Source organism: Gossypium hirsutum, chromosome A13 (genome assembly GCF_007990345.1).
Source record: "Gossypium hirsutum isolate 1008001.06 chromosome A13, Gossypium_hirsutum_v2.1, whole genome shotgun sequence".
NCBI classification, from domain to species: Eukaryota; Viridiplantae; Streptophyta; class Magnoliopsida; order Malvales; family Malvaceae; genus Gossypium; species Gossypium hirsutum.
In genome coordinates, this window is record NC_053436.1 from 73,223,070 (window position 1) to 73,232,234 (window position 9,165).

General features: G+C 35.0%; 1 non-coding gene across 1 annotated transcript; it reads right to left on the reverse strand.

The window, feature by feature from the left end:
* Positions 1 to 513: 513 nt before the first annotated feature.
* Positions 514 to 620, reverse strand: LOC121213485 (small nucleolar RNA R71). Its single transcript, XR_005908866.1, has one exon. It is a non-coding gene; the product is annotated as a small nucleolar RNA R71 (small nucleolar RNA).
* Between the last annotated feature and the right edge of the window lie 8,545 nt (positions 621 to 9,165).

Consider the following 9,165-nt stretch of genomic DNA (forward strand, 5'->3'; position numbering starts at 1 on the left):
TTCAAAAACCGAAGAGAAATAAGGCGAAGCTTAAGATACACAGAGGAAGAGCAAGAGGACGATATTTCAACCACAATCGAGGACATGGATGAAAACCAAGAAAATCTGCTACCTTCTGCGATTGCTGCTAATCAGAATCCTGCTGGACATACTATGTATGATTATGCTAAACCTTCATTAACAGGAATTGAATCGAGCATAGTTAGGCCTGCTGTTGCTGCCAATAATTTTGAACTGAAACCTAACAACATTCAAATGATCCAACAGTTTGTTCAGTTTGATGGTTTGCAGGACGAGGATCCCAACGCTCACTTGGCAAATTTTTTAGAGTTTTGCGACACTTTTAAAATCAATAGCGTTTCTGATAATGCCATTCGCCTTCGGTTGTTTCCCTTTTTGTTAAGGAATAAGCCTAAACAATGGTTGAACTCGTTATCACGAGGGTCAATCACAACTTGGGAACAAATGACTGAAAAGTTTTTATTAAAATATTTTCCGCCAGCTAAAACAACCAAATTACGTAATGATATATCGTCTTTTGTGCATATGGATTTAGAAACACTCTACGATGCATGGGAGAGATACAAGGATCTGTTGAGAAGGTGCCCTCACCATGGGTTACCACTCTGGCTATAGGTTCAAACATTTCACAATGGCCTGAATCCTTCATCTCGATAGATGATCGATGCAGCCACTGGTGGGACTATCAATAATAAAACACCTGAAGATGCTTATAAATTTATTGAAGAGATGTCACTGAATAATTATCGGTGGCAAGTCATGAGGACAAAGCCAAAAAAGCATCCGGCATTTATAACGTCGATTAAGTCACCATGCTTTCTAATTAGGTAGAACTCCTGAATAAGAAAATTGATGGTTTTCTTAGTTCTTCACAGGTTCACCTAGTAATGCAGTGTGAAGCAAGTGGAGGTGGATCAAGCAATTCAGATTACCCATCCTATTGCCACAACATAAAGAACGAGCAGTTAAATTACATGGGTGATAACCCTCGATCTCAAAATAATCCTTATAGTAATACTTACAATGCAGGTTGGACGAACCACCCAAATTTCTCATGGGGAGGCCAAGGGAATCAGCGATCACCACCACCTCCAGGCTTCCAGCAACCACCCTACCAATAAGAGAAAAAGCCGAACCTTGAGGAGATGCTAACAAGATTCATCTCAGTGTCAAAAACTCATTTTTTAGAATACCGAGACAGCACTTGAAAATCAACAAGCGTCGATCCAAGGGCTCGAAACTCAGATAGGTCAGCTCGGTAAATTGATATCTGAACGACCACAAGGTAGCCTACCGAGTAACACTGAATCTAACCCAAGGGAGCAAATTAATGCAATTACCATTCAAGATGAGGAAGGGTTAGTTGCACCTGAACTAGAACATAGGCAAGAAACTGTGGTAAGTAAAGGTAAGGGTGAGGTGGACCACAATGACCAGAAACCGGTAAGTAAAGAGTACAAACCTCATGTGCCATACCCAAACGCGACAAGGAAAGACCGCACAAAAGAAAAATTCGGTAAATTCCTTAAATTATTAAAGAAGTTACATATTAACTTATCGTTTATTGAAGCTCTTTTTCAGATGCCAAACACAGTCAAATTCTTAAAGGAGCTTTTAATAAATAAGCAGAAGTAGGATGAGGCATCGCATTTGGAACTAAATGCAATTTGCTCAGCCATACTACAGAATAAGCTACCCAGCAAATTAAAAGATCCAGGGAGTTTTACGATTCCCTGTTTAATTGGTAGCCTAGATGTTAATAATGCTTTGGCTGATTTAGGGGCTAGTATCAATGTCATGCCTTACAAAATGTTTAAACAACTAGGTCTTGGGAAACCCAAACAAACTAGGATGAGTATTCAATTAGCCGATAAAATAATCAGAGTTCCTAGGGGGATTATTGAAGATGTACTCGTTAAAATTGACAAATTTATATTCCCAGCTGATTTCGTTGTTCTAGACATAGAAGAGGATAGTAACGTTCCTTTAAATTTCGGGAGGCCCTTTTTAGCAACCGCTAGAACAATAATTGATGTTAGCACAGTTGAACTCACACTTCGTGCGGGAGACAAAACAATCACCCTAGGTTTAGACGTTATTATTCTCGAGAGAGATAATAATATAATTTAGGGATTTCTACAGATCAAGTCAAATGAATAAATCGTCTGATTCAGAGTCAAATAACAGGTGAAGTCTAAGTGGACTTTTCCTTGGGTATTGTCTTCATCAATCGAATTTTCCCAAAATCTTTTCCTCAATTTCTCTCTGTGTACTCTTAGTTTAGTTAATTAATTTAGATAAACAAATCCCTTAATTTTTAGGCTAGATAATAAAAAGAAAGTAATTACTAGTACTTTTGGTTCCTTTGGGTTCGACAATCCGGTCTTGCTAAAGCTATACTACTATTCGATAGGTACACTTGCCTTCATCATGATAATAGTTAGTTTCAAGAATGCTTAACTATAAATTTTTAAAACCTGTCGCGAATATCATGTTTCAACGAACTTACCTCGTACTCGAAATTGACGAATCGGATCGATTACTCGATAACCTTCGATTTTCCTTGGTCTAAATCTGAATTCTTTCTTTCTTAATCTATATGTATTCAAAATTAACCCATTTAATCACCAACTCAATCAATTTCATCCACAATTACATATTTTAGCCAATTTGCACTTTGGCCCTAAACTTTCACATTTTTTACAGTTTAGTCCCTATTTCAAAAATACACAAAATTCACACAACTAAATCCAATCACATGCTAGCCAAATTCTCCTAGTATATGTATCAGCCATATATTTCACATTTATTTCACATTTTAACTCTTCAATTTACACTTTTCACAATTAAATCCTTATTTGACATTTTTGTAAAAAATCACTTAACAAAACTTTAATATCTACCATCAAGATTTCATAATTCATCAACAATCATTCAAAAGCTTAAGCATTCATCAATGGCAACTCACAAAATCTTTATCAATTTTAGAAATTAGGGTACGGGCTAGCTAAATTACAAAGCAACGATTACAAAAACGTAAAAATCATCAAAAATCGAGCTCAAAACATACCTCAATGAAGCTAGAAAAGTGCCGAAATTCAAAGCCCTAGTTTAGCTTCTTCTTTTTTGTTATTTCGGTGCAAAATAAAAGATGAAAAAATTACAGCCTTAATGTTTCTTTTAATTAATATTAACTTAAATCACAAATTACTAAATTAACCTTTGTTTAAACATTAATAATTCATTTCACGGATGGCTATTCATGTCAATTTCCACTAATCATGGTCTAATTACAACATAAGGACCTTTTAATTAATAAGCCATAGTAATTAGACACCTTTATCAAATAGAATGCAACTTTTGCATTTTACGCGATTTAGTCCTTTTTTCTCAAATTGAGCTATTAAACGATAAAATTAGCTCACAAAATTTTCACACATATATCAACACATGCTATAAACACCAAAAATAATATTAAAATATTTTTAAGACATATGATTTGTGGTCTCAAAACTACTATTTTGATTTAGCTAAAACAAGGCTGTTACAACTCTCCCTCTAGATATTTTCGTCCCTGAAAATCTTACCAGTGAATAGGTTTGGATATTGCTTTCTCATAGCATCTTCGGGTTCCCACGTAGCTTCTTCAACCCCGTGTCGATGCCACAATACTTTCACTAATGAAATTTTCTTATTTCTTAGCTCTTTGATTTCACGAGCTAGAATTTGAATCAGTTCTTCACTGTACGATAAATCTAACTGAATCTCAACTTTGGTTGGGGAAATAACATGAGAAGGGTCAGATCGATATCGTTGAAGCATCAACACATGAAATGCATTATGTATCTTTTCTAACTTATACAGAAATGCTAGCCGATAAGCCACTATTCTGACTCGCTCGATAATCTCATACGGTCTGATGAATCGCGGACTCTATTTCCCTTTTCGACCAAAACACAATATCTATTTCCACGAAGACACTTTCAGAAACACTCTATCCCCGATCTAAAACTCAATATCTTTCTGTTTTAAGTCTGCATAAGATTTCTATCGATCTGAGGCTGCTTTCAAACTATCTCGTATTACTTCAACTTTTTCTTCAGTCTCTTTGATCAAATCAACTCTGTGAATCTTATTTTTTCTGAGCTCCATCCAAAACAATGGTGTTGACATTTACGTCTGTATAAAGCCCCGTATGGTGCCATTTTAATACTTGATTGAAAGCTATTATTATAAGCAAATTCAATCAATGGAAAATACTTTTCCCACATACCTTCAAACTCAAGAATGCAACATCTCAACATATCCTCGAGTATCTGTATAACTTGCTCGAGTTGACCATCCGTCTGCAGGTGAAACACGGTATTGAAATGTAACTTTGTACCCAGTGCATCTTGCAGTTTCTTCCAAAATCGTGATGTAAATCTCGGATCTCTATCCGAAACAATAGAAATAGGTACCCCGTGTAATCGAACAATCTCTAAAATGTACAACTCAGCAAGCTTGTCAAGCGAATAATCCGAACACACTGGAATGAAATGAGCCGATTTTGTCAATTGGTCAACAACAACCCAGATTGCATCTTTCTTTTTCAGAGATAGGGGCAAACCCGAAACAAAATTCATAGTTACTCTATCCCATTTCCACTCAAGAATCATAATTGGTTGTAATAAACCAGATGGTACCTGATGCTCAGCTTTAACTTGCTGACAAATCAAACATTTAGAAACGAACTCTAAAATGTCAAGTTTCATACCAGGCCACCAATAGAGCTATTTTAAGTCGTTATACATTTTTGTGCTTCCCGGGTTAACAGATAAATGACTACTATGTGCTTCGTTCAAAATCATCCGAATCAGCTTTGAATTTCTCCGAACGCATATTCAACCTCTGAATCTCAAACAGTCATCACCGTCAACTTGAAATTCTGAATTAGGTTTCGAATCACATTAAGCTCTTTTAGCTAACATTTGATTATCAATCTTCTAAGCTTCATAAATTTGTTGTATAAACAACGGTCTCACTTTCAATTCAGCTACAATCGAGTCGTCATCAGATAATGCCAACTGAGTATTCATTGCACATAGAATGAACAAAGATTTTCGGCTAAATGCATCAACAACAACATTTGCTTTTCCCAGGTGGTAGTCAATTACTAGCTCGTAATATTTTAGCAATTCTAACCATCTCCGCTATCTCAAATTTAAATCTTTCTGAGTCATCAGATATTTAAAACTCTTGTGATATGAATAAACATGACATTTCTCACCGAACAGAAAATGGCGCCAAATCTTCAATGCAAACATAATGGCTGCTAACTCTAAATCATGAGTAGGGTAATTCTTTTCATGCGGCTTCAATTGTCTCAAGGCATAAGCTATTACTTTGCCTTCCTACATCAAAATGCATCCCAAACCATTCAACGATGCATCACTAAAGATCACAAATTCTTTACCCGATTTTGGCTATGCTAACACTGAAGCTTCAGTTAAAAGAGCTTTCAGTTGATCAAAACTTTTCTGACATTTCTCTGACCATTCATGTAAATCCCGAATTAGGGCCTAATCAGAATAGTGGTTTCGTGACCACAAATCTGAGATAGAAATAATTATTTTATAATTATTTTGAGGTTTATGATATGAATGCATAATTGTGTGAAGATTTCGTGAAGAAATTTTGGGCATAACGAGTTTAATTTAAAGTTAGGGACTAAATTGAATAAGTTGCAAAATTTGCATTCTAGAAGTTTTTAGTATGAAATTGTTTTGGAATATTAATGAGGAGGTCTTAAATAGAAATTTGACCAATTTTAAGTTCATGGACAAAATTAGGACATGGAAGGAATTTTTGGAAAGTTTAGTAGTAAGGGTATTTTGGTCATTTAGTTATTAAAATGAATTAAAAACAAAATTAAAAGCCAATTTTTGTCCATCTTCTTCATTAGGCCGAAATTTCAAGGGTTCTCCATAGCTAGGGTTTGTTTCAAGCTTCCAAGCTCCATAGTAAGTGATTCCAAGCCCCGTTTTTAATGATTTTTACGTTTTTGAGATCTCGGTAACTCGATAAAGCTTATGTTAGCAACAATTTAACCTAGGGTTTATATTTGGAAAAATACCCATAGGTGAAATTTGTGTATTTTGATGTTTTATGATAGAATATGAAGTTTTAAATTATGTTAGACAACTTGTACTACTCGATTTTAAGCAAAAACGAGTAAAAGGGCTTAATCGGTAAAAATACCTAATAGTCACAAGTACATGTTAGAGTGAGAATTTGATGTTGCCATAGAAGAGAAAAGTGATCAGCATGTTGTAAAACATAAGAATAAGGAATAAAGTTTAATCCCGAGCCTAGGGGCAAAAATGTAAATATGCAAAAGTTTAGGGGTAAAATTGTAATTTTTCCAAAATTTGAGTTAAGGATTAATTTGATAATGTGAGTGTTAAATAAGCTAAATGTGTTATTTTAGATCAAGAAAGACGTGGAATCGACCTCAATCGAGGAAAAGAAAAGATTGTGGACTAAATTGCAAAATCTTTGTATTTTGGTACCAAGGTAAGTTCATGTGTAAATAATGTAGCATAATGGTTATTTTTAAGTTATTGATGTTAATTATATGTTATGCTGAATTTTATTATGAAATGTATGCTTTGTGGTTAATTTCAAATAATATGTAAATTATGTGAACTACTTGTTAAATATAATTGTTACCGAGTATTGATTTCGGCATTCTACAGAAGATGGCAAGGATAACTGTTCGAGAAAAAACCCGTTTGAACCTTAGGAATAGATTAGGATACAAGTGACATGTCACTAGGATGGTTGAGCATCCGAACTCGTTGAGTTGAGTCCGAGTTCACTTATGGATGCGAATGTCCGAACTCGTTGAGTTGAGTCCGAGTTCGTGAAACGTAACTAGGCATCCGAGCTCGTTGAGTTGAGTCCGAGTTCACTTATGGATGCGAACGCCCGAGCTCGTTGAGTTGAGTCCGAGTTCGCTTATGGGCGGGTTACATGATTGCTTGATTGTATATATGGCACTTATGTGCAAGATATCCATGTATCCGAATTATATTCCGATGTGTTCAACGGGTAAAGTCCTACTCAAATGGAGGAAAATTTCGAGATGTAAAGAGACGTATTGGTAAGTGATATGAAATGGATATTTTGGACAGGTATGTATTTAACCCTCGGGTTGAGTATTGATACAACCACGATAAGGTAATAAGATAATGAAGAATGATTAAAAATGTGATATGTGTTTTAGTGATGTATGCTAATGTTGATTGGTATAACTGTTTGTTATGTTACTTATTATTTGCATATGAACTTACTAAGCATTTATGCTTACTCCCTCCTTCTTACTCATTGTAGTTTTGGACAAGCCAGCTCAGGAGTCGGGATAGGTCGAAGGCTCAGTCACACTATCCGGAAGACTTTTGGTAAAGGCTTGTAAATTTAAGTATGGCATGTATAGCAATATACCTATTTTGTGTAAATGATCTTATGGTATGGTGATGGAATGGTTGAGGAAATGCTTGATAATGATAAATTATGAAAATGGTTAGTTTAGATTATGTTTGATGTTAAGGAAAATTAATAAGATACTTAGTGTATAAAAACTCATCAAAAGGGATGAAATTTGCCATAAACAGGATACTGTAGCAAAACTGATGCGAGTTTGAAAATTTACTAAAAATTATAGAAATTGAATTTGATGATGGACTATATATCAAATTGAAGATTGTTATGGATAGTTTCACATGAAACAAATGAAACAAGTAAAGGAATTATATGTTAGAAGATATTTTAATTTTAGTGAAACAGGGTCATAGCAGTTTCTGAATCCCCTGTTCCAACTTTAGAAATTCACCATAAATTGTAAAGATATAATTAGGTGGTGTATTTTATATCCTCAGAATCCTTATTGAGTCTAGTTTTAGTAGATACAAATCTCATAGTCATATGCATTTTTTACAGAGATAAATGTGGTTCGTAGTAAACAGAGGTCAGACCAGTCGAGTCCTGAAATAGGGGTAACTTTAACTAATAAACTGTACTAATTGGCCCAACCAAAAATTCTAGAAAAAAATTAGTAGATAGTTATATGAGTCTAGATTCAGGGAAAATTTATGTATCTTAATTTTGAGTTTCGTAACTCGGGATATGATTTTTCTTGTGACTGTGACACAAGTAGCTTAAAAGCTGTGAATGTAGAAACAAATAATCCAAAGTTCTGAAAATGTTAAACTAAGCTTAGTAACACCTCATACTCGACTCCGGCGACGGTCTCAGGCGTGGGGGCATTACAATTCAACTGCTTATCACGCAGAGTCTGTAATACAATTCTCAAATGCTTGACATGCTCAATTTCATCTCGTGAATATATCAAAATGTCATCAATAAATTCAACAACAAATCGACCTAAGTATGGTCTAAAAATCCAGTTCATTAAATCCATAAAGACAACAGGTGCATTTGTTAATCCAAATGGCATAACTAAGAATTCATAATGATCGTACCTCGTTCTAAATGCGGTTTTCGGCACATCAGAGTCTTTAACTCACAATTGGTAGTAACCCAATCTCAAATCTATCTTTGAAAACATTATAGCCCCTTTCAATTGATCAAACAAATCATCAATCCATAGTAGAGGGTATTTGTTCTTGATTTTCACTTTATTCAACTATCGATAGTCTACACACATTCTCATCGTGCCATCTTTCTTTTTAACAAACAGAACGGGAGCACCCTTGGGTGAGAAACTTGGTCTTGCAAACCCTCTGTCAGTTAATTCTTGCAACTGAGCTTTCGATTCTTTTAACTCTGTCGAAGCCATTCTGTACGGAGCTATCAATATAGGAGTCATTCCCGACACTAATTTAATACCAAATTCAACCTCTCGAGTCGGTGGTAAACCTTGTAACTCTTTAGGAAACACATCTGGGTATTCATACACAACTGACACTGATTCTATCTTCTTTTCAATCACTTTCATATCAAGCACATAAGCAAAATAAGCTTCGCAACCCTTTCTAACATATTTCTGAGCTAACATTGATGAAATCACCGCTGGCAAGCCATTCAGATCATTTGATTCAATTAAGATAATCTTATAATTCTGACATCTCAAATCAATCGTCT